Source organism: Lampetra fluviatilis, chromosome 2, assembly GCF_964198595.1.
Source record: "Lampetra fluviatilis chromosome 2, kcLamFluv1.1, whole genome shotgun sequence".
Taxonomy (NCBI): Eukaryota; Metazoa; Chordata; class Hyperoartia; order Petromyzontiformes; family Petromyzontidae; genus Lampetra; species Lampetra fluviatilis.
In genome coordinates this window covers 25788710-25815976 of record NC_136276.1, presented here as the reverse complement: position 1 = coordinate 25815976, position 27267 = coordinate 25788710, and the positions used below count along the sequence as shown (strand labels likewise).

The window sequence follows — 27267 nt, the reverse complement described above, 5'->3', positions numbered from 1 at the left end:
ATTCGATAGATTTGATTTGCTTGCAAATCCCATCTGGGTACGCCAACCCCCCCACTCTCCCCCGCTTTTCCTTCGCCTGCTGACCACCTCCCATTCCGCGTCATGTTTGAGCGAATGTGAAGGATACTGCGGAATGCGAATTAAATAAAAACTGCCAAGGTGCCAGCTCAATCGTCTTTGTTAGAGGTTCAACTTTTGTGATCGAATGCTCAGTCCTACGGATGGCTCTTTTGATTATTTCTGAGGATTATCCTACCCCCTCCCCTCGCGCCCCCTCCCCCGTGAGTCTATGTAAGCACCCACAGCTGACGGGGCAGTTTTTTCAGGACAGGAAGTGGACAAGGTGAGAGGTTCTGAGAAGATTTATCAAGGGGGGAAAAGAAAACGTGTTGGGTCGGGAAAATGTTGATATTTGCAGATTTATGTTGTATGGGAATAGTACGTCCAGAAACGTTGCGTGCACAAATGTCGCGCTTTAGAAATGAAGGATTCAAAAAATCTAAGAGTTAATAATTCAACATGGAAATGTGTATAGTGTTTTTTAGTGAGACAATTACCCTTACAGTATAATCAGCGTGAGTTCTTTAACGACATTTTCAACTAGAGGAGTAAACTTAGATTATAGCACGATGTGCTACGTATGGCACGAAAGAAGTTAAACCTGTGAAACGGTTCCAACATCATTTAGGACCGGTGCAAATCCATGCAATCATTATGCCCAATGCAGTTGCTCACACGTTGCCAACACTGCCAGATGCCACAAATATATCAGTCAACACGTGACCACCAAAAGGCTACCCTCACAGCAATGCTGCACGGAGTTCTACTTCTTTGTGCCACTCTCTTTCGGTCTCGGCAAACCCATAAAACTAGAAACTACGTGGTGTTTTTTTAAATTTTATTTTGCCAGGTAAGGCCCACTGAGCTACATAGCTCTTTGTTAGAATAAAGTGGCGTATTATGTGGAAATTTAAAGAAGCCAAATACTCGAAACGCGTGATGTTGATTTTAAATGTGGAGGGGAAAACCGTAGGTCCCGGAGAAAAATCCAAGTACAGGAGAGAGAAAGACACAAAACTCTAAATATGAAGGCATCAGGGCCAGGATCGAACTCAGGACCTCCTGTATACCAAGTAAGGTAGTTAACATCTCGCCACCGCGGCGCCCTCCTCAATGCTACACGTGCGCCACTTCTTTATCTTGCTCTTGGTGATTGTATCTTTGTTCAGCGCTGCACTTTTTGTATAACTGCAGCGCTGCACTGATTGTATCCTCCTGCAGCGCTGCACATCCGCACTTTTTCCTTAATTGCGAGCCGCAAGTGCTCGTTCAAGGGCCCGATGAGCCGCAGGCCACTGCGAAAAAAACTTTGACCACACACGAAGCTGAACCTTGCTGCGCTTCGTACCACGTGCGTTGTATATTCCTCGCGTATTCACGAATTCGGCTTATATACCTTTCTGATGTTTGCACGGTTGTATAACATTACACGCTTCATTATTACTGCATGCGTACATTGTTTAAGTGCTGCGCTTATGTAGTGCGCGAGGCTGTTTAATCACGGAAAGATCAAAGAGTGTAATCCAGGTGTTGTGGGTTTGAAAGAGCATGGCGACTGGTGGATACGCGACCAACAATTCCCCATTATGACGAATTTATGTTGTAGCCGAAGTCCGTTCGGCTCATTGCCCACCGCTTTCTCTCTCTCTCTGCTGCACGACATCTGCGGTTACTGACTGCAGACAGGCCCACTTGGTCCAGGTCCGAGTGTATATCACATCAGCTCTTCCCTCTATGCAGCCACACAAGAGCTGAACTAAATTCAACTATTTTTATTTTACCAGGTCCTCAGCTATGTGGCTCTTTGTCAGAAGCGGCTTGGACACAAATGATGATAGCCCAATGAAGTGGCTTATCACGTGAAAATTGTAAAGCACCCACTAAGCTATATAGCTCTTTTTTCAGATGCGACCTGGACACAAATGATAGCTCAAAGAAGTGGCTTATCATATGCCAATTTATAGCAGCCAAAACGCATGTTCATTTTAAGTATGGAAGGAAAAACCGGAGGACACGGAGAAAAAAGAATCACGCGACCACCGGGAGAACATGCAAATTCTAAATATACAGCCGTCATGGTCGTGGTCGAACCCACAACCTCCTGTATACCAAGCGAGGTAATTAACATCTCGCCATCGCGACCCCCGCTCATTGGGCATGCAGTCCGATTGCATCCTTGCCTGTGGGTAAAGCCCCTTGTGGCACTCGACCAAAACATTTCCAGTATCTATGTGCTACTCGGACCTTCACGAGCCCAGGGAAACTGCAGGCTCGCCTGAATGTCTCCGTCTGGTGCAGGTGTTTGTGAAATGCATCCACCACCAGAGTTGGGATCTCAAAAAATGTCGTGGCCTGGTGCAGGTGTTCATGTAAGGTATCCACCACCAGAGTTGTGATCTCAAAGAATGTGTTGGCTTGGTGCAGGTGTTCGTGGAAGGCATTCACCACCCAAGGCGTTATCTCAATCCGGCTTGCAGCCTCGGAGGTGGGCGAGGTGAGGAGACGTGACTGTCCAAGGGGGCCAATTCATCCAACACCTTAGAAATGCCATTGAAGACGTCTGCTTCATCTGTCTTGCCCACATCCCGCCACAGATGTGAATGGTCAGTGATGGGGGCGTGGTGGGGGGGTATGGGGGCACAGGCAACCGCCAATGTAATTCCTCACCCCCCGTTGATAGAAAAACGAGCTCACAACTGCCGGGAAGCCGTTGCCTCCCCAGACCTCGCTGCCGAGATACGCCCCTCCCTGTTAACGCGTTTGTTCGTACAAAGGCCCACACTGCCCCTTGTCTGCGATACACTTGGCCCCGAGTGGATAACTGCCCGTCCGCCTCCGCTGACGAAGGAGCTGGAGCCACATCTGTGGACGCTCTTTTAACAAAGAACGAGACGTTCCATCTCGAGGGGGATTTTTGTTTTCCGATGGGGTGTAATATTCGAGTGAAAAAAAATGTTAAATAAAAGTTTAACGCACCTCCTTTCAACACGTTGAAGGCTTTGGCTACCAATATTATCCATAGAGTTTTTTTGGGAGGGGGGGGGGTTATATCGCGTAAATATAAATGTGTCATTAAACACGCCGCCACCCAACAGTCAAGTCGTACGGTTTGTCACGTGAACAAAACGTGCCAATTCCTTATTAGTTCAGCAAACCGGTGTGTTGGAGAGCAAACCCACAGCACATTTAACTGACCAGAGTTCTCTCGCGGTGGCACGGGTACCAGCTCCGGACGGTGGGAGCGGCAGGCTCTTACTCCCCAGGGACCATCGGACCCCCCCCCAAACGTGGCCCAGCCATTAACGTCACCCATTGCCTGGAAGCTCAACGCTCACGAGGTTTCAGTTGACTCCGGGGACACCTCTACTTACGAACGAGTTAGGTTCCAGAGGTCTGTTCGTAAGTCAATTTGTTCGTTAGTCCAACTACATCCTGTCGATTCCAAACATGTTGTAAGGCATATACACTAAACACGGGGAATGGCTTTAAAAGTTGTATAACCTCCTGTAGACGTAGATGCCACTGGTTCTTCATGTTCTGCAGATGTGGTTTCCACCACCGCCATCTATTGCGCGGCGGTTAAACTTACGACTCTCAGTCCGAACAGGCAACTGGACATCCGGACAGGTTTGTTCGTATCTCTGAAAGTTCGTAAGTCGAATGTTCGTAACTAGAGGAGTCCCTCGACTGGCACCACCAAACCAGGGTGTTATGCCTGCTCCTCCTGTCACCTCCAGCAGATTCGCACTTGAGTTGTCTTTCCTGGAGTTTTGATAATCCCGTGGATAGAGTAACAGCTTCTCGTATAAATGCCGAGGGAGTGCGACACAACTTGAAGAGAAAAATGGTTCAGATAGCTGGCAATGTAACAGGTTGATGGTAGTGAATTAATAATTGAGTCTTTACATCTTATGAGCAAGGCAGGGTACAGCAGAATGAACACACTTCTTTGCAACGGTTCCTTTGACAACAAAGAGCTTTCTCGGCAGAATGTACAGTATGCATCGTTTGAAGAGAACTTGCGCTTAACACGAGCAAACGTTTTGTGTGCGTGATTCATGAACGATTTTATCAGCAGTCCAACTATTTGGAGAAGATATTTGCAACCTCGAGTGCATGTGACACAGCAAGTCGAGCTTCAGGGAAAAAAGGAAAACGAAGGAATCAATGAAATGGGCTATAACTTTTAATTGACACATTAAAGCCAGCACGAGCCGTCTATCACTACAACGTGCGGGAGACTCTGGTTCGCGTCCGGTTGCAGTGGTCATCCGTCAGAAACGAGATCAGCGCATTCGGATGGATGTGAGGATACAACGTGAATCGTTTAACATTTTTGCCATAAATGGTAGCAAAATGTGGCTTTATTTAAGGCAGTGCCGTGTGGCTCTGATTTCCCAAGCTGGTCAGGAAGTGCAGTTGCCGTTTTTAAATACCGCGGCTGTGCACTTGCCAAGTTACAAGGGGAGCGATTTTGATAGCCCAGCATGGCTAATATTTTCCAGTGAGTTTTTTTTGTGCAAAAAAAGAACACACACACACCGAAAACTAAAAAAAGGCTTCGTGTCATTACTTTAAAGAGAACCACATGGCTTTGTTTAATCAGCAGGGAATGTATAACTGCAATAGGTGGCACAAACCCCAGAAGAACTCAAGACTTACTTGGAGTGCCATTGCTGTGCATGTCTACCATGTGATTTCGAGAAGCGCCCCGTGATTGGCGCAATAGAAACGCGATCCAGATTGCCAGTTGGATCTTGTTAAAAAACAAACTTTGCTTGCTGTCTGCGCAAGCTTTGTTGATGCCAATGACAAATGTCCCCAACCTTTAACAGAAATATTGAGTTGTCATCACTTTTTTGGGGGGTGAACGCAACCATCTGCGGGCGCTGGCTCGGCCACGATCAGCGCTTGCGTGCTCGCTGCGGTGAAAATGTAACCTTTACCCAGCCTCATCTCATTCCTCCTCCTCCCACCTCCTTGCTGAGATGATAACAGTTGCAAAGCGTTATATATGTGTGGGTCCGCGAACGGTGCATTCGGCTGTATTTTTTTTTAAACAATTGGGTCACAGCCAACAATGTGCTGCCATCCTGAAATGTCATTCACGATCTCGTTTGGTGCAGATTTTCAGAGTTGCGGTTGACATATGACTGCGCAGTGTGTTTTTAATTGTTTGTATGAATTGCCCATCCACATGGGCCTTAGCAAAGTGTGCGATGCCACAGATCAGGTCGGGCTGTCCCCTATTTTAAAAGACAAAAACAAACAACTCAAGATAATCCGTAATAGAGTTTTTTTTCGGGTTAGAGCGCGTAAATATATAAACATGTCGTTAAAACCTGCCACCACCCGACACAGCCAACGAGTAATGGTTGTCACATCAAAAGAACATGCCAATTCGTCACTAGTACAGCACCCACTTGTGTGTTGGAGAGCCACATTTATACATGTCGGTGATCTAACAAAAAAAAAACTCTATTATGGATGATATTGGTCGCGAAAGCCTACGTGTTCAACTCAAGATAAATAGGTGCGGTGCCCGGGCCTGTCTTGTAACAGGTGAAACATTCAGACGAGTGACTTCGCGCCGCGTGCGTCGTCACAATTGGCGTGAAACTCCGTCGCTTTGGCGAAGCAGCGCGCAAATTCCCCCAGAATCCAATGGGTGGATTGGGGAGTCGACGACGGTGGAAGTTTCGTACTCAGCTCCATCGCCACACGCGCGTGCCGATAGTGGTGGGCACGTGCAGGCACGATGACGAAGAGGAGGAGGAGGGGAGAGACCGAGCGAGCCCTTCAAATGCACGGCTCGAGTGGCCCACAACTTGATGCCCAACGAGGGTTCGTGTCCCCACTCACCCTGCGCGCCATCAATTACAATTGACACCGAAGTGACACCGCGCACACGATGATGATGTCGATGTTGATGTTGTACAAGGTGGCGAGCGGCTCCACGCCCCCCCCCCCCACCATTTAAAGTCCACGGAGCTGTGTAGCTTTTTTAGTTTTTCAGAAGCGACCTGGCTATCACAAATGATAGCCCAACGAAGTGGCTTATCGCCACCTTGAAATTTATAACAGACAAATATAACGTAGACGCGTGATGTTTATTCTAAACGTGGAGGGGAAAAAAAGTACACGCTACCACGGCGAGAGAGAGACATGCAAACTCCAACTATACAGGCGTCAGGGTCGGGATCGAACCCACGACGTCCTGTATACCAGGCGAGGGAGATAACATCTCCGAGCCACCGCGGTTGAGGGCCTCTACTCCACGCTGTGGGGGCTATTTGACCATACTTCACCACGTCGGTCGATGTGGGTTGGTGAAGGCGCGGACCATAGAAATACAGTACAATTGATTTTGCTGCACTGCCATCTGCTGACAGCCACCCAGCGCCACGGCCTATAACACCTGGTATGCACGATGGTTGGCCAATCCAAGCACGATCATCGTGAACTGATCAGAGGCTATCGTTGTTAATACTCGGCATTAATGTAAAACATCACTCGTTATATATGTGCCTCTACTAGCGATGACTTTCAGATCGATGCATTTAGGATTCGTTTTTTTTAAAGAATGTTCCGAACTTTCGGAATTGATTCCCATTACGCACGAATCTCAAATGGCTTCGTGCTAACGATAATGACGTCACCCGATGCGGCCCGAGTGACGTCACGTGGCTTGATCAATCCGAAACAAAATCCGTTTTTAGGGATCGTACGAAATATTGGGGATTTATTTCGTATCAGTATGGGAGCACGTCCCTCACACAATGTGCGTCAATAGCCGTAGGTCTCCCCGTGTCGTTGCTCTCGTGCAGCGCAGACCAAAGCAATCTGCGGAAGCTGAAGTCCATTTAACATAGCCCATGGATCATGTTCGATGATCCAGCGGGGAGTGACCCCTTCATCCCACATTACTAAAAATAACACGAGTTACTGTACTCCTCGCTGACTTGTGGGAATGTCCTCCACCCCGGGGAATCTCTTTCAGAGTTGTTCACAAAACCATGCGTAGCACGCAGCTTGCTGCACTCTTTAAACAAAAAATCCAGTTTTTTGTGTTGCAGTGGAAAGTGCGGATTTGTGGCAATGCGAATAGATTGTGAGTTTTAATCCCCGAGTCTGCGCTGTCCGGTTGCTTGCCTGGGAGAGGAGAAGATGGCCTATGTTCGTGCGCAAATCGTGGCCAGCTGCCCCCTATAAAAAAAAACTGAACAAACAATAAACAAATGTACATTTCATCAATGGCACAATGGCAGCGAACGCGTTTCGGTGGCGAGATGCTAACTACCTCGCCTGGTATACAGGAGGTCGTGTGTTCGATCCTGACCCTGACGATGCTTGTATATTTGGAGCTTGCATGTTGTCCCCGTGGTCGTGTGGATTTTTCTCCGGGTCTTTTCCCTCCACATTTAGAATCAACGTGCGTTTAGAGCATTTGGCTGCTATGAATTTGCGATAGCCACGTCGCTTCTGAAAAATAGCTATATAGCTCAGTGGGCCTTATCTAGTAAAAGAAAAGAAAATGTGTTTAGTTTGAGCATTCTTGGCGGGCACGATTAATTCGAGCAGCAGCAGCAGCAGGCGGTGTACGCGTGCACACAGCGTTCAGCTTCACTTTAGTATTTGGGGGGAACTCGATCGGTGACATCGCCTCTCATTTATCTGCAAGAGGGAGGCGTAAACAGACTGATGACTAATTCAAAAATTCTAACAGTGCTTCTCCTATGCTGCAGGAAACGTGCGGTTTATTTATGCCACTCCACGCTGAGCCCAATATAACACGCGACGGGCATAACGCCCCTGCTCACTCGAATGTTTACAACTGGCGAACGTTTCACGAGTCGTGCGCTTGCGTGTGTCACTGGGCAGCCACCGGCACGCCGGGGCGTTAATGTGGCAACACACATCACGCGGTGTGGCACCTGGGATTCTGTGTGTCCAGAGTAGATGCCCGGCGGCCAGAGTTTCGAGCGGCCTATAGCCGCAATGAATCACTTTTACTCTTAAAATCTGTTCTCCCATGACGCGGTAGTCGTTGCGTTCCTGAAGAACACCGCGTGATGGAAAAAAATCGCATTGTAATAAATAATATGTAATGATGGGGTAAAGCACAGTCCGCGATAAAACCGTGAGATGCGTACGCAGGCTAAACAAAGACTGAGGCGCGTGGGTAGCGTCTATAAGCATCCAGCAGCATCCCACTGCCTTGCCATTTTGTGCGATGCTACGCCGAGGCAGCCGAAAGACCGCTTATTCCTACTCGCGCGACGTAGTTCCATTCGATCGATAACGTTATATCCAAATCGCATCTGCGTTATACAAAAAAATGTGTTCCCTAATACATTCATCGCGTTATATCCAATTCGCGATATGAAAACTACGTAGTGTTATAGGAGAACAAGACTGTAATATCAACAGCCCTTTGTCAATCCACTGCTGGATGAAGGCCTCTCCACGTTGGTCAGTGCAGGTGGACAGGATTGAGTGGGCGCCCAGGTTTGGTTCAAATAAATCACTCACTGCTGGCGTCAGCCATGGTCGGGAATTTAACTCAAGCTTCTGGGTTCAAGGTGCAGTGTGTAGGCCACCGCTCAGGGTTGCCACCTGAATCGGGCTACACCCAGAATGTCTGACCAGTCGGCGTATTTGTTCGGGTGGCAAGGTTCAATTTGTGCCGAGATCAGGCACTATACTGGAATTGCTGCGTTCAACTTTATTGCAGCAGACTGCCCAGTTCTGATAGACCGACGCTGACGGAGATACATGTTCAGGTTTGGTCCGTGGACAAGGCGGAAACGCTCCCACTCACCGCAGTTGTTAGGAGTCATTCTCGCTCGGAGGCATTCTTTCCATTCATCATGAGGTCTTTCTGGAAAGGCATTGACATGTTGTTTTGTAAGTCAGAACGACACAAGAGAACTTTAGTCTTATTATATATGTACCGTACGCGTTTTATTTCTGCACAAGAACACCCAGAATACATTTGTGTGGTCGGTTTTCATTTTGAAATTCTCCCCCCCTCTCCACCCCACCCCTAAAAATACTTAACATTTCCACCTTAAACAATGACAATAAAGTTGACTGCATGTTTTTTAAACAAAGCGCAATCCCCGTGAATATCCCAGGGAACTTTTTCATTAAAACCTTCATAAAGCAGAGGGCCGCAGTCCTGCCAAGTGTGCACCTGAATGGGGTTCGCATTCTGCAAGAATAAAGACACAGAAACCACACACACAGCAGCGTATTTTCTAAAGATGAAATTGTTAATTCCACCGTATTGGATGGAAACCACAGCCGATCGGCGATTAAGCTTTTCCTTACGACGAGGCATGTGTGTTTTTACATGAAGAAGCCCCTCAATATTTGAACCGTGCCCTACAATTTACCACCACTACCAAGTGACCAGGCGTGTACGTAAGTATGTCTGTAAGTCTGCTTATCAGTGCAGTCATTCACAAATGCGTTCTCGGTTCACACGTAGCAAGCTCTTGTAACAATTCATAAGCTGTCAAGTAAATATATAAATAAATCGGAACAACTATTGCCTATTTTTATTTTAGCAGGTAAGGCCCACTAAGCCGTACACCTCTTTTTCAGAAGCGACCTGGCCACAAACTATCGCCCAACAAAGTTGCCTATCGTGTGGAATGTATAGCAGCCAAATACTCTCAATGCTTGTTGATTCTAAATGTGGAGGGAAAAATCGGAGAAACCTGAGGCAAATCGACGCCACCACGGTGAGAGAGAGAGACACTCGAACTCCAAATATACAGGCATCAGGGTCGAGATCGAAGCCGCAAGGAAGTTAACATATCGCCACCGTGGCATGCCCCGCGATTCAAATAAGCATGGAATGACGCACATACGAATTATTACTTGTCAACGACGAGAATTACAAGGTGCTTCAAAACAATGTTAACACTTACATGGGGCTATCGTTTTTATTAGGAAAAAATGGATAATACACTGTCACATGATAACAAATGTAATATTAATAGCTTAAAAAGTCAAAGAGTCTCCACTTGTTAGCCATCATTATCAACACATTGCCTGGAATGTTCTCCAAGTGGTCTCCAGAGCCCGGAGGCACATTTTTTGTGGTATTGTTGCAAATTCTCGGAAGTGTTCACCTTTTTTTGAAGCACCCCGTATCTGCACAGAACGATATGACCGGTGGTGTTTGGGCACGAGATGTAGCGGTGGACAGGACAGGCGGTTGGAAAGGAGCGACTGGGCACGAAAGCACGTCCGCCGTCATGAGATCAGCCCGCGAGCGCGAATAATAATAATAATTTACATTTGCAAGGTGCATTTCATATAAGCATCCAAAGGTGCGCGTGTATATAAAGCAGGGAAATAAGACAAAGCCAGCGGTAAACTATTACAACTATGGTATCATTGGCTGGTACCGTGGTGCGGGACAGACGAGTACCACGGCACCTTTACCAAATAAGCTTCTCGTGGACAAAGATCCCCCGAACAGCCGATTAACGCGGCAGATCTCTCGCCTACTTCAGCAGTTGTTTTCTTGCTGTGGTTGTTCCAACTGATGACGATTGCTTGTGTTGCGATCGAAACGTCGTGATCTATTATTTTTCTACCTACGTTACTTTACCGAAAGAACTAAAGAGTATGGATTCCTGCAGTCACGAAAGCTTAAAATCAAGATATTAACAGACTGTTGGGGCAAGTGCTGTCAGCGAGCACCTATGAAAGTTGGCACGGCATGCGAGGGTGTGGGTGGCCAGCGCCACGCTCGGCCGCCTTTATCTTCCCAGTTGCGAAGTTTACACAACACACCAGGTACTGATTTGGAGCTGAGTCGACCTAGGGGAGGCCCAGGACTGGTTCAGATAATCGTCACTAGTGTTGGGCGTCAGCGGGAATCCAACTCGTATCGCCGGGTTCGTAGCGCAGTTCGCTAACCGCTCCGCTCTCCACTTGGATCATCATTGGTAAGTACAGTACGTATTCGGTACTTATACTGTACTACTATTTATTGTTTGTAATTATTTTTACATGTTTATTTAAATTATTTAGTTTTTTTAGTTTACTTGGCATGACATTACAGTACTTATTTCAATTGCGATGTCCATTTTTTGGTTTGCCGTGTACCTAAACCCCATTATGTAGGTAAGGCCTCGGTATTGAATATCGCCGTTTTGGCTTTCGCGACACTCTCCAAGAACGTCCCCTGTACATCCTTCCTTCAACAATCTCCATTGATGAAACTCACCCCGAGCCCCGCAGCCCCCTAGCGACGGCTGTTGTGATGTTGACGGCGACACGCGGCTCGCGACTGCCAACTGCGCTCACGACCTCAGTCAGCGCCCTCTCCCTCCTGCACGTCCCGTTCACACCACCGTTCACCACTCGCGGGCATTTATTTGTTAGCCCTGCACACGTGTGTATTAGTCAGGAAGCAGGGCGGTGGTCCACATTGGTTGTTGCACTCGTCCCTCGCAGCAAGAAGGGTTCCTGGGTTCGAGTCTCGACACCGGACGCCTTTCTGTTGCCTTTGCGTGTTATCTCTCGCTCCGTTCCCACCACCCCCTCCCGAGTGGTGCATGCATTTCATCCGCGTTCTTCCCATAGCTTACAAAAAAAGCACACGCACGCATAATTACGACGGATATTGGAGCAAACAATATCCCAAATGCAACAAAAATACCTGCAAAGTGCTCAATTGGGATTACACGCAGCAGCAACAGCATCATCATCATCATCATCATCTCCGACCGAGAAAGTTCGGCAAGGAGTTTCCTCTTGAAAACAAGCCTTGAGAGTCGGCGAGTCCTTCCGGCGTCAACAAGCTGAACGACGCATACAAACAAGAGGCAGCACACGCGATGACGCGCGGCAGCGCTGCGAGCGAACGGTCTTCAGGCGCGCGATGACTCCTCCAGCCCACGTCTGCAGGAGAGATCGGTGGGGGTCTCTCTCGCTGGGTCACCGGCGCGAGCGGTGACCCCCACGCGTAGCTCGCCTCGCGCGGCGCTGCTCGTCGTGGGTTCTCCTCGGGGGTGGGGCGGGGGGGGGGCATCCCCCGTGCGTGACATTGATGAGCTTCTGGGGCCGTCCGGAATCGCTCTTCCCATGAACTTTGAAATAATCTCGTTTGAAAACGAACGTCTCGAGCACTGCCTGTTGATGTGTTTCGTTTGCTGTCCTTCGCCTCCCGCACCTCCGATGAGCACGGTCGGCTGCGTGCCGTGGGAAAGAAGTTCAACGCACGTTCACACATTGAGCCTGCAGCTCGGCTTCAGCGCGAGTCGTTACAGAGATGCGGAGACGGAAGCGTGTTCCTCACCCCACCTTTTCACTCGCGATCAAGCACAATGCTTGGTCATGCCGCTGCCGCTGCGGCTGCGTTGGCAGTGGCGCACGAGAACGCATCAGGAAAGTCGCACGAACAACAGCAACACATCGCGTAGCAACAAAGATCCATCGTTCTTACTGCTCGTCCGTCCGTGCTCCGCTCTCTGACCAACCCACGTTGACCATCGTGGTTGCGGTCTTGCCAAATAACCCCCAGGAGTCACACGGTTTAGCAATGGCGGGGGGGGGGCTCACTCAGGCATTGATCAACAACAGGGCTTTACGCATCCATGTAGTGTAACTTCTTTCGCACCGTCTGTAGCTAACCGTGCTAATCGGAGGTGCTACAACACGGCTGTCACGTGTCGTCTCAAGACAATTTGGAATGTTGTAGAAAAAAGTGCATTCACGCTGATGCTGCTAATCGCCGCGATAGTTTAGCTGTCGTATTCAAATCAATGAGCTCAGCCGTGGGCTGTGCGTTATTATTGCTCGAGACGATTGCTCCGTGCGCGCGCTATATTTACACTGCTCGGGTTGGGAATCTCGCCACGTCGCATTCCCACAGTAGCGGACATCTGCGCCCTGTGCGCCTCGCTCGTTCGCTCGGCCCCAGCGTGCATCGTGTAAACATCGCTCATCGGAAGCATGCAAGTCCGAAGCAGGGCTCGCCTTCAATTGCACCGCTGCCTGCTTTTCCCATGGTTTGTTGTAATTGACGCTGCTAATTACGACGTAAGGATCCACGGAATAATAAATTACAATTATTATTGCGCTGACTGTGGTCATGTTTTTTTGTTATTTTATTTCTGACCATGGGCTGGACGGGGTGGTGGGGGGGTGTTTGGCAGAGAGAGGGGAGGGGGGTGATGAGGGAGGGAGAGCACACGGTTCCCTTTCCACGGAGCGAGAGCACAGACTCGGGCAAAATCCTGGCGCTGAGTCCTCCCGCAAGCCTGTATTCCGCTGAGAGTGTGGTTCCGCGTCCACAAACAAACACGAGCTTATTATTACCATCGCCTCTCATTACGGCCAATTAAACAATTAGGGGGAACGAGAAAATAACAATCGAGATTAAGCACTCCAATCGGGGGGGGGGGGGGTGGTTTATGTGGGTCGAGAATATTTAAAAAAATTGCCACCTGCACTTTGAGCGCCGAGGGAGAGAAGAACCGCTCCTCCGTAGCAATGTGCTCCTCCGATCCGTAGGTCCACCGTGCGAACCTGACCCCACGTGATACATATCTGCCTCCCTGCGCCACGCGCCTTGCGAGATGAGCATTTCTCTCTAAATGTATTGCCCTCTTTCTAAGCAACAAATTGGAAACAAACAACAGTAACAAGAGAGTCCCCCCGCACCCCCCCCCCCCCAGCGTGTTCATGTGTGCGTCATCATATTCGCACAAGTAAAGTTTATAGTCGCATTGTCATATGTTTATATCATTGTAGATTGTTTCGCGTGACAAGCCACTTCGTTGACCTGTCATGTCTGGCCCGGTCGCTTCTGAAAAAAGAGCTATGAAACTCAGTGGGCCTTACCTGGTAAAATAAAAATAGTTCATTAATAGTTTGATAGCAAATAAATACTCCCACCCGCTCTTGGGAATACTCTAAACCAGGGGTGGGGAACCTGTTTTCTGCCAAGGGCAATTTGGATATTTATAACATCATTCGCGGGCCATACAAAATTATCAACTTAAAAATTAGTCTGTTATATTTGGTCAACCATTTAATTAACTCACCCCTAATGCGATGGCTGGAACTGCTTCTCTTTGGCGAGGCGTGTGATGTTAGCTGGTATTGATGATGTTGCTACTTGCAACTGCTTTTCCAGGTTTGCTCCTAGATTTATTGAATTTCGTGTCCCGCCTGCGGTTGCCTTGGCAGGGCCAGATCAAATGATTTCGCGGGCCTTATACGGCCCGCGGGCCGGACGTTCCCCACCCCTGCTCTAAACAATCGTTTAGAATATCTGGCTGCTATAAATTGCCACGTGATAAGCCACTTCGTTGAGCTATCATTTGTGGCCAGGTTGCTTCTGAAAAAGAGCTATTCGATCAGTGGGCTTTACCTGGCAAAATTAAATATTAAGTTTTATTTGTGTCTATATTTTTGTGTGATTTGCTTACCTTTTCTATACTTTGCACTCCTATCGTGTTTTGTATTGTTTGTTGTTGTAACGTTCTGACCCGCCCTGACTGGGCATCTGTGAAAAAGAGCTTTAAAGTTCATCGGATTCCTCCAGTACAAATACATATTCTGATTCTGAACTGCATAGAGCCACCCATAACCACATGCACATCGTGAGAGAATTCACAGTACGTCAAAACAATGCTGTTTATAGTATGCCTTCATATACTACACAGCTGAATAAAAATAAGTACCTCGCCAGGTATACAGGAGGTCATGGGTTCGATCCCGACCCTGATGACGCCTGCATATTTGAACTTTGTGTGTCTCTCTTCTCCGGGTCCTCCGGTTTACCCTCCATATTGAGAAACATGCGTTAAAAATTATCTGACTGATATAAATTTCCACAAGATAAGCCACATCGTTGAGCTATTATTTGTGGCCAGGTCACTTCTAAAAACAACAACTATATAGCTCAGTCTACCTTACCTGGTAAATAAAAATGAGTTTTGTTTAAATAGTAGCAGCAACGACTGTTTTTGGGCATAGACCACAGCCGACTCCGATGACTAAGCCAGCCATTGCTCATTTACAGCTTTTGCCCAGCTTGCTTCCCAACAAAGTGTCACGATGACGCATCTCCAACTCCCCAGCTCCAGTCTCTCAGACCCAACTCTGGGTGAGATCTCGCTGTCCAGACACGAACGACAACAACCGCAACACATTCGCACAATAACACGGTGGTGGGCCTTTAAGCTAAAAAAAAACATATCATCAGCAGGCGACGTTTCAGGAAATTGCCTTTCATAATACATAAATAAAATTGCTCTGAAGAAGGCCCATGTCCCAAATCGTTGGCTACTACCATTACTATATATATCGTTTTAACCTTGAAGACCACAGTGTCAATGGTGAATGTTTCGATTTAAAGCTTTCGTGACTGCAGGGATTCATATTCTTGGTTCTTTCGGTAAAGTCACGTAGAAGGGAAATAATAAAATAATAACAATAAAACAATACAATTCTCACGACGTTTCGATTGCAACACAAGCAATCATCATCAGTTGTGACAGCCACAGCAACAAAAATAGCTGTGGTTTTATTATTTATTACTTTATTATTTCCATTCTACGTGACTTTACCAAACGAACCAAGAATATAAATGGTGATTGTGTTGAGTGCAGTATTCGTTTCTGGCGCACCACTGCCAACTCAGTATGGACCCAGCAAAGTGTCCCAGGCACACGACGTGGCGTTGTTGCCCCTCCAGCGGCTGTGCACGTTTTTGTTCGAGAGTGCGCACGAGAAGTCGGAGCAATGCTTTCCAAACAGCTGAGGAGAGCTGTTCCTCACCAGAACATGTGGGCGCAATACTTATTCTACTCTGAGTATAAATCACGTTGTCGCCGGAAACAGACTATCTGCTTTGCCAATTTATTGGAAACGATAGCAATAACTCATCCTAATAATAACATTAATCCTGTTCACCGTTATTCACGTTATATGATTTCCACCGTGCGGACAGCGGGTTAATGCACCGGCTGGTATTCTCAAGAATGGGTGGGAGTATGTATTAAATAATTATCTAACTATTAACTATTTTAATTTTACCAGGTAAGACCCACTGGCGTCAAAAAGCCATTTGTCAGAAGCGAACTGGCTGTCACAACGTGATAGCTCAACGAAGTGGCTTGTCAAGTGGACATTTAGAGCAGCCAAATAATCTAAACGCATGTTTCTAAATGTGGAGGGAAATCCCGGAGGAACTGGAGAAGAATCCACGCGACCCACGGGTAGAGAGAGAGAGAAACACGCAAACTCCAAACATACAGCAGGCGTCAGGGTCGCGATCGAACCCACGACCTCCTGTATACCAGGCGAGGGAGCTCACAACTCGCCACCGCGGTAAGTTGAGTTGTCCTCGCAAGGGCCAGGGTGGCACAGATGAGTGAGTGTGTGTGTCTCTTTACAGCGCTATTCACTGTGACTTGTAAAAACAAATCGTTGCACAGCTTAGAATAACACGTAGTAGTAGTAGGCTTTCACGAACAACATTATCCATAATAAAGTTTTTTTTAGTTTAGATCGCTTAGATATAAATGTGTCGTTAAACCCGCCACCACCCGACACAACCAATTAGTAAGGTTTGACACGTAAACTAAAACGTGCCAATTAGTTAGTAGATCAGCACAACCAGTGTGTTCAAGAGTAAACTTAAAACATTTACAACCAGCTTCTTCATGCAATAAATGTGGTTATAATCGCCAGCGAAACGTCGTATGCTGATTGTAAATGCTGTGGGTTTACTCTCCAACACACCGGTTGTGCTGAGGTAGTAACTAATTGGTACGTTATGTTTACGTGACAACCCTTACTAGTTAGCTGTGTCGAGTGGTGGCGGGTTTACGGACATATTTATATTCACGCTATCTAACCTAAAAAAATAACCTTTATTATGCACAACTCAGAAGGCAGAAATGTGGAGAAAAAAACATCGTCACATGTTACTTCATTACGCAAAATCCATCTCATCGGTGGGACAACTTGCGCTCACAAGCAGAATGATGTTTCTTCCTAACCGCCAGAGGTGACATTTTCTGCCGCAGACTCTCCCATCTGGTTCAAAGAAACAAGTGTCGTGACATGTGGAATAGTTACATTGTACGTATCGATAGCTCAATTTGTATTTGCGCAATTGTATTGAGGACTGTGTGTCGTTGTCTTGGTGTGTGGTCTGGGACTTTTCTTGCTGTTGTTTTTGCTTTCTTGCCCAATTTTGGCAATTGGTGTCCATATGCAATGTAAACGTATATACTTCAATTTTACGCATTTAATTTGAGTGATTTGCTTACTTCTCCTATACATTCCACTCCTATCGTTTGTTGTATTGTTTGCAACTGTCTGCCCCCACCCCCCGGCCGCTTACTGGACATCTGTGAAAAAAGCTTCATAGCTCATCGGACTTCTCCAGGATAAATAAAGATTCTGATTCTGTAAGATCCAGGCTGCGACCGCAGTCCTTTCGTGCTCTGGCAGTTTGGTTCGCACGGTGGCAGCGCCGCCATTGACTCAGGTAGAATGTTTTGAGTTTTTTGGTTGCTATAAATGTCCACGTGATAAGCCACTTTGCTATCAATGGTGGCCAGATCGCTTCTATAAATGAGCTATATATAGCTAATTGGCATTACCTGGTGAAATAAAACATAGTTTCGTTTTAGTTTCGTTCAGAAGTTCTGCACTCTGACCAATGTCTTGGGATTGGCTGTGGTCCACAGTGAAAATGTGGGTTCCATCCATCTCGGGCAGTGGAATAGCGCACAGGTTGAAACATTAATCTTGCAGTGTACTTTTTTTAAGTCAGCAGAACATTTTGCTCTCTCCCCAAAACCCACAATGTTTGTTTTTACAAATGTGAAAATAGCTAAGACTGGCTAACAATAGTCATCATCATCAGACATGATGAATCCACTGCTTTATGAAGAATTTAAAAGGCTACTGTTGCACACTCGAAATGAAGGACGTGGGCAGGTGCTCCAAATCGAGGGCAAACCCATTTATTGTGGTCAATCTGTAAAATGCAACATCACGTGTGTCACACACAGCAATTTTCAATCGAGTCGCCATTAACCAGGTCACTGGTGTACAAGTGCGGTTAATAACTAACCCTGCCAGCCCCCTACAGGCCCAACTCCGTTATCGCATGCTGGTGTACACACGTGCATCGATGGACTGCACAGCACATGAGGACTTTCACAAAACCACACTTTACTCCCTTGCTGCACGAGGAAAAAATTAAAAGAGTGGTCCAAGCCTAATGTGATGCAACACTCCATCCAGAACCTGCGCTCTGATTGCATCGCTCCATCTCCTTCGTGGCCTCGTCTTGGCTGCCACTCTGTTATCATTTTTTGACCATCGTCCACCATCCCTTCTAGCAACGTCTCCTGACCAAGCCCTTTTACTTTTTTGAATAGTTAGGATGGTGGCATGAACCTGCGCATGTTTTCCAGTCCAGGTGTTCTTCTTTCTCTGTCCCAATGTAATCCCACACTGCCCGTGCCGCCGATTCGTGGATAATATCACAGACATCCACCCAGCCTCCACAGAGGCTACTGAAATGTCGAATCACCTCGGTATCCACACGTAACGTTGCCATGTCACCTTGTCGCACGAAAGAACATTCTAAACATGCGTCTCTTCGTGAATTCCTGCGCGCTTTTGAGTTTATATTCTGTATATTTCATTAATGACCATCAATGAATTGACTAATCGTTCCAGCCGTAAGTGGCGCAAACTCACTCGCATGAGATCGCTGAACAAGATCAGCCAGCCTGGGTAGACAAATGCGAGTGGCTACTACTAATCCGTCCCTCTGTACCCCCTCATGAAGGCCGGTGTGTTTGAATTCTCCTCGTTCTCTGCTTGCCATTGGGCCTTCGTTCCGATTGTGGAGAATCAATACCTAAAGCTACCTAATGGTGAAATTTATGACGCTTTCTCGACAGAAGCACACTCCTGAATGCGCTGAATAACACAACTCCAACTCCTTTCCAGAACCTACAGCCCTTTTAACCGGGGCTCCAGAGAGAGCTTTCCTGGAGACCACAGGGGCAGAAGGCCTGAGGCTGGAGCCCCCCCCCCCCTCGGGGGCCCCTTTGTTCAGTGAGTGACTCAATGCCAGGCTCCGTTCTGGGCCCTCTTCTGCTGTGTGGTGCCCAGGGTGTAGTTGCCTCCTTTGCCCTCCCCCACCCGTCTACCCCCCCTGGGCGACCTTGCTTCTAATGATGCACGACTTCATAATTGAGGGTTTTCTTCTTTTTTGTTGTTGGGTTATATCGCGTAAATATATGCGTCGTTAAACCCGCCACCACCCGACACGGCCGATTGGTAAGGTGTGTCACATTAACAAAACGAGCCAATTCGTTAGTAGTTTATACTCCACAAAACGGTGTGCTGTACGAGTAACGAATTTGCATGTTCCGTTTACATGACAAACCTTACTCATTGGCTGTGTCGTCAGGTGGTGGCGGGTTTAACGACACATTTATGTTCACCCGATCTAACCCCAAAAAACCCTCTATTATGGATAATATTGGTCGCAAAAGCCTACGGGTTAAGGTGCACAACTTTGGTTTGGCAACGCACGCATCCCCGCACCTGTCACGTTGTGCATCATAGATTGCTGTCCATCCTTCCCTGCCCGCACCTCTGATTAGCACAGTTGGCTACGTACGGTGCGAAATAAATGTAACACACCTACAGACACACAGAATACTTCTCGCAGTCAAAGTGGCTTCACCTGAACTAAGGATTGGTGAAAATAGTTTGTTTTTATATTCATGTTTAATCTGTTAATTCTCACATCGTCAAATTAAACTGAAATAATCTATTTTTTTTATTTTACCTGGTTAGGTCCTACTGAGCTGGATAGCTCTTTTTCAGAAGCGACCTGGCCACAAACGATTGCTCAACGTAATGGCTTATCACGTGGCATTTATTTTGCAGCCAGATCCTCTATGCGTGTTTCTAAAATAAGATCATAGGCTGGAACAAAGGATAGGTCACGTTCACACTTTAAAGCGCAATTTTATTTATGAAAGCAAAGATTAAACAATAAATACTGAGACTGTGGAGAGTGGAATTTGATGGGCTATTGATATTGATATTGTGCGATCAAATCCACAGAGGAGAGAACAGACCAGCATCATATCTATCAAGCTAAACTTTTTTCATTTTAGCATGTAAAGCCCACTGAGCTTTTGGCTTTTTTCAAAAGCGACCTGGCCACAAATGATAGCTCAACGAAGTGGCTTACTACGTGGACATTTATAGCAGCCAAATACTCTAAACAAATGTTTTTCAATGCAGAGGGACAGACCGGAGGACCCGGAGAAAATGTAACGCGACCACGGGGAGAACATACAAACTCCAAATATACTGGCGTCAGGGTTGGGATCGAACCCACGACCTCCTGCTTACCAGGCGAGGGAGTTAACATCTCGCCACTGTGCTGAGGACCGGAGGCATTGGTGGATATGTGACGAGGTCGGACATGTGAACATCTACAGAAAATTACCGTTACACCGTTCACAAATAGCGCACTGGGCGTGTGGGCGGTTAAACGGTCGCGGTGGATAAGTGACGTTGAATATTACGACGTTGTGCTGGAAACCGCTTTGGTGAACTCGGCGCGTGAATTATTACGTCCGCGCTCGTGCTGTAAATGTAAAAAACTAACTTTTCGTTTTTGATGTATCTCGAGCAAAATATTTGTTGGTTAAGAGTCGCGATTGCGCGTGGTGAAATTCGTCACAGAAAGCTCGCGGCTTCAGAGGCCCCGGTGGTACATTTCCTGCAACTCCATTCCACGTCCTTCTGCTCGCCCCGTGACTTACTCTCTTTGTGCAACAACGCCGTTTCTCGAACAAACAACCCCTTGTTGTCAAAGCGTTTCGACTTTAATCACACATTTAAGAATCGTTTTAGGCGCGTCGGTGCACTGTCTTGCACGACATGTTTATATAAAAGCGAGTATGAAGATCATGTTGCCCCGGTATTGGTTACAATATAGCAGTCATATAAGTAGCAATCCCTAAAGTGTAAAGTTAAATTTTGACATTTGGTTTCCTGTCTTATAGTCTGGTAACTCAAAGAACACTTTTGTTATTGCAACTTTCCACCCCCACCTTCCTCCCACATATATATCTGCACTGACTGTAGGCTTTGGACGTTTGCCATTAAGCTGCTAGCTGCAATCCACCACATTAATGATGTCTGAACATTGCTCAGATCTTGTCAAAATAGCATCACACGGAGCGGAGTAGACAAGCATCGCACTTGTTTGCTTTTATTTCCACTTGTTCTGATTCGTTCCTTTTTTGTGATGTTTCTCCCACTTCATTTTAATTCATTAGCGCGGCTACTGGAACGCCCTGATCGCCTCGTTGCACGTGCGTGTGTGAAGTTGTTACCATTCACGACGGGGATGCAGCGTCCTAAAAATCGCCCTCATCGTCGTCGTTAAATCTCCCAGAAACGTTCCACGATTTTTTTTGATTTCCCGTTCGCCAAAGGCCCCTCAACCGCCCCCCCCTTTCCCAATAGGGGGGCCCCCCACCCCCTTAACAAGAGGGGGGGGGGGCTGCGGCTCCACCCGGCGCTAATTCCGAGACGTCTGGCTGGGTCGGTCTGCGCGGCGCGCTCGCGGTGGACGCGGGGAGAGGAGAGAGGAGGAGTCTCGCTGGAAACTTTCCCTTTGGAAGGAGATTCTCCATAAACAATAGACACCGCCACCCACACACCCACTACCAGCCACGTGCGCCCTGTGTCTGTGTGTGTGTCTGTATGTCTGTGTGTCTATTTGTGTGTGTGTGGCTGTATGTCTGTGTGTCTATCTGTGTGTTTGTGTGTCTCTATGTCTGTGTGTCTATCTGTGTGTGTGAGCGGTAGTGTAGCGGCAACGCTACGAACCCGGCGAACCGGGTTCGATTTCCTCTCACGGCCAACACCGGTGACGATTATCTGAACCGGTCCTGGGCCTCCCCCAGGTCGACTCAGCCTCAAATGGGTACCTGGTGCAGTAAGTAAACATCGTCACTGGGGAGACAAAGGCGGTCGGGTGTGGTGCTGGCCACCCACCCCCTCGTGTGCCGTTGCGGCCTTCATATGTGCTCGCTAGCAGCACGTGCCCCGACAGTCTATTAAGGCTACATGGGGGATCTTTGTGTTTTTGTGTGTGTGTGTCTAAGAAGCCGCAGACGCCAACAGTCTTGCCCGGTTTCCACAGCAGACTTTGAAACACACGGGCGGCCGTTTTTGCAACGCTCTCTCCTTCCTCCGCAATGCGCAGTCGCCACCACGGTGCGATGTCGTTCCCGCTGTCTTCACTGCCTTGTTTGTTCTTCACATGCAACCAACAGCTGGGGGGTTATCCGTCGTCGCACGCCTCAATAATGCCTTGCCGACGTTGTGAAAGTCACTTGCTGGATGCCCCGGTTTGTTTTTTCATTGCCATCCATTGCCATTCACTCGCCGCAATCATCACCATCATCATCATCGTTGTCATCGTCAGCCATGAGCAATCCACTGCTGGATGGAGGCCTCCCGAAGCCGCCACCACAAACTTTTCACGATCCTGCGATGCGACCAACAATCCATCCGGGGCACTGGCCGTGAAAACGCTCAAATAGTTTTAATGTCGCCGTTCCTTTTTGATTGCTCTGCTGTTTGCGCTTTGCCTTAACATTCAATTGGCCTTAGACGATGAGGCTAAGGATGAATTGAAAACAACGTTTAATATTGTTGAACACGTAGTAGGGCTTTCGCGAGCAATATTATCCACATTAGAGATTTTTGGGTTAGATCGCGCAAATCTAAATGTGTCGTTAAACCCGCCACCACCCGACACAGCCAATTGGTAAGGTTTGTCACGTAAACAAAACGTGCCAATTCGTGACTAGTTCAGCACGCACCGGTGTGTCGGAGAATAAACTTGTAATGAATTGGCACGTTCTGTTTACGTGACAAACCTTGCCAATTGGCTGTGTCGGGTGGTGGCGGGTTTAACGACACATATATATTTACGCGATCTAACCCCACAAAAAAGCCTCTTATGTATAACGCTTAATACTGTATACATTTTATTTATTGACGTGCTACTTATTTCACCATTAGGCACATCAGGGCGCTGCTGGTTGCGAGATAATTGGTTCTTTACCCTTCTATCGGGCAACAAAACTGACACCTTTTTACAAGGAGTCATGTTTGCATAGACCGCAATACCTGCAGTCATAATACAAACAAAAGAACATAACTCTGATAATGTGCACTGTCCTTAAAGTTGATTGATCCACACCCGAAACAGCTTTCCTTAGAGCCTAGTCTCATATGGGTTGGACCAGATGACGCCAAAAGGCGCACAACTCAAAGACAATGCACCATCAGAGTATGAGAGCTCGGGGCAAGCATCTACACTATGGGAACCTCATTTGCCAGTAAAAATATGATAATTGGTTCTTTACCCTTCTATCTGGCAACAAAACTGACACCTTTTTACAAGGAGTCATGTTTGCATAGACCGCAATACCTGCAGTCATAATACAAACAAAAGAACATAACTCTGATAATGTGCACTGTCCTTAAAGAACCAATTATCATATTTTTACTGGCAAATGAGGTTCCCATAGTGTAGATGCTTGCCCCGAGCTCTCATACTCTGATGGTGCATTGTCTTTGAGTTGTGCGCCTTTTGGCGTCATCTGGTCCAACCCATATGATACTAGGCTCTAAGGAAAGCTGTCTCGGGTGTGGATCAATCAACTTTAAGGACAGTGCACATTATCAGAGTTATGTTCTTTTGTTTGTATTATGACTGCAGGTATTGCGGTCTATGCAAACATGACTCCTTGTAAAAAGGTGTCAGTTTTGTTGCCAGATAGAAGGGTAAAGAACCAATTATCATATTTTTACTGGCAAATGAGGTTCCCATAGTGGTTGCGAGATGTTAACTCCCTCGCAAGGTATGCAGGAGGTTCGTGGGTTCGATCCCGACCCTTGACGCGTGCTGTATATTTGGAGTTTGCGATTCTCTCTCCCCGTGGGTCGCGTGGATTTTTGTCCAAATAATCTAAACGCGTGTTTGGATTATTTGGCTGATAGAAATGTCCACGTGATGATAGGCCACTTCGCTGAGCTTTCATTTGTGGCCAGGTCGATTCTGAAAAAGAGCTACATAGCTCAGTGGGCTTTACCTGGTAGAATAAAAAAACGTTTTGTTTTAGATGCCGCCAGAGAAAGGGCGGCGTGGAGATGGATGCCAGCATTGCCCCACGCTGTCGGCTGTGAGGCTTACCATGTGCGCAAGGAAGTGTTTGTTGAAGAAATAGAACATGACAGAAATATTACAGCAAAATTAACACGTGCCACAAAACAGCAATAACGTTGATGTTTACATTACTTTGGCTTGTCCACTCTCATATTGTTTCAAACAGTCACAGAGATATGCCATATTTCAATTGATTGCGCATCCAGTGTACATAAGGCGGTGTGCGGTTTGTGCGCTGCGCACGCATGTTTAATATTTGTAGTGTATATATATGTTTTGTATTAGTCAGACGTATAATTTAAAATGATTTCTGTGCCGACCGTGGCGCGTAATCGTATACACACGTTGCAGGCGTACGCGTTCGCCGGTGCCTGCGCCAACGAGCACAACGCAGTGCATCGCGGACAACATGAAGCTGCGGGGTTACAGGTCCAACGGTGTTTAGATATATTGCAACTGTTATAGCGCTGATCGTCAAATATAAAAAAATGAACGTCCGTCGACTGATCGAGTAGCCTTTCGTGTGTCCGTGAATTTGTGGAGAATGGGGGAGTGGATTGGAAGGGTGGTGGGAGCGACATTTTTTTTCGGGCGGAATGGTTCTCCCCGAGCTCCAAGCCAATAACTCAATTGTCACAATTCATGGTCATCACTTGAATGAGTTGTGTTTAATCGTGGTGAATGGTAGTGGCTCCCTAGTGGCTCAAGTGGCCACGTGAACTCATTACGTGCAACGAGTGTAAAAGCACGTGAATACGCATGCCGTTCAACGCACACGCAGCAAACGTAATAGTCGACGTTAAAGTGGTGCGGCGTTTTATCCATGAGCAATTACTCACAAATAACACCGCCATCAAAGAAGGAGGACCCGCTTTCGCGGAACTATTTACCGGAGGTTTATGGAGACGTGAAAGAAGGTAACAGTTTTACGACACCTCGATCATTCGTCTTCAAAAAAAATCACGATGAAACCCACTTGAAGAATGACAGATCCGTTAGCCAATCACGTGCACTGTGCGGGTATACAGACCATGACAGAATACTGGTATACGGTACAATCTTAATTTGGGAGCTTTCGTGACTGCAGGAATTATTCTTTGGTTCTTTTAGGTTAAGTCACGTCTAAAAATAAAATAATAAATCAAAATAAAACAACACATTACGACGTTTCGATTGCAACACAAACAATCATCATCAGGCATAAAAGAAATAGCAACAAAAATCTAACTAGAAAACTATAGACCGACATACAAGCAGACAGACATCACAACGGCACACATAGAGAGGAGTATACAGGCACACGAAAATTAAATAACCTAGTAAAATATTGAAATGTAATGTAATACAACACAGAGAGTCGGTTAACACACAATTAACGCATGGCCTGGTTGACTACGTGTTTCAAAATTTGCTAAGTTAGAATTTTAAGTGTGAGCAACAAATATCTAACTAGAAAACTATAGACAGACATACAAGCAGACAGACATCACAACGGCACACAGAGAGAGGACACAAATCGGCTGTGTGAGCAACAAACATCTAACTAGAAAACTATAGACAGACATACATGTCATGTTTGTATGTCTGTCTATAGTTTTCTAGTTAGATGTTTGTTGCTATTTTCTTTTATGCCTGATGATGATTGCTTGTGTTGCAATCGAAACGTCGTAATGTGTTGTTTTATTTTGATTTATTATTTTATTTTTAGACGTGACTTAACCGAAAAGAACCAAAGAATACGGTAGAATTCCTTTCATCCGCGACCAGAGTACGAGTGACTCCACTGAACATCTGCGGCAAAAAGCTGTATAGCTCATCGTATTTCTCAAGTATAAAGAACATATTTTTATTCTTACTCCTGTCATCCGGAGTTCGAAAAAAGGGTCCACTAATTTACCTATTCGCAAATATCTGTAAATGTTCCCATCCTGCATTGCGGGACAGCTTGCTGTTATCCGCAATTTGTTTCACGGATAAGGGGCAGTCCATAAATGACGTCACGCGATTTTGGACGATTTTTGACCCCCCCCCTTCGTCACACGGCGTCACAAAAAGTCAGACCCCCCCCTCAAATATGATGTTGTAGGAGAAACCATTAATTAAAAAGTATATTTAATTAAGTAGAACGTGTTGTCTATATTTATTTAAAGTTGCACATTTTGATGTGACGTCACATTTCTCAACCCCCCCCTCGTCACACATCGTCACAAATGTCTGACCCCCCCCCCCAGGTGCGTGACGTCATTTATGGACGGCCCTTCAGTGGATACACGCGGAAGTTTCATCTGATTTTCCACGACAGTGTTAATAGCGTAGGCGAGTTAAAACCCTTCTATTCGCAATTCTATGGCAAGTTAAGAAAAGTCGATTGGCAAATTCTCACAATTATTTTATCAGTCTTTACGATTGACTACGTCAGATCTCTGCACCTCTCGTTCGATGTTGTCCTCTTCTTCAAAGCGCCCTTTTGCGGTTTCGAATAATCTGCTTTGAGTTTTACTCGCCCGTTTCTCCATCGATTCACGATTGAGCTCCGTGCATTATTACACTGGTCAACAACATTTTTTTTCTGCCCTGGACTTTTGCAGCTGTTTTAGACTAATTTCAGGGTGCTGATTCCAAATCTGATCTCAGATTTGCTCTATCACATCTCATTTTATGTTATCGGCATACCCCATTTTCATTGATTTTATCCGAAATTAACTCTGTCACTTATGATTGCAAGTTGTTGCGAGTCAGTGACTGCTTTAGTGTTAAAATATGGTGCTGTATTTTTAGGATAGTGTGTTTATAATATAATTTTATGTAGATATCCACATTTATTTAATATTTTTTTTCTGCAGTTTTTATTGAAAATGCAATATTTGATATCTCAAAAACCTGATGTGATAGACAAAAACTGATGCCAGATTTGGAATCAGCAC

General features: G+C 46.5%; 1 protein-coding gene across 1 annotated transcript in view; it reads right to left on the bottom strand.

Moving 5' to 3' along the window:
- Positions 1-27267, bottom strand: part of LOC144944630 (collectin-10-like) — a 484828-nt gene that overhangs the window by 425261 nt on the left and 32300 nt on the right. The gene's annotated exons all lie outside the window — the stretch shown is intronic.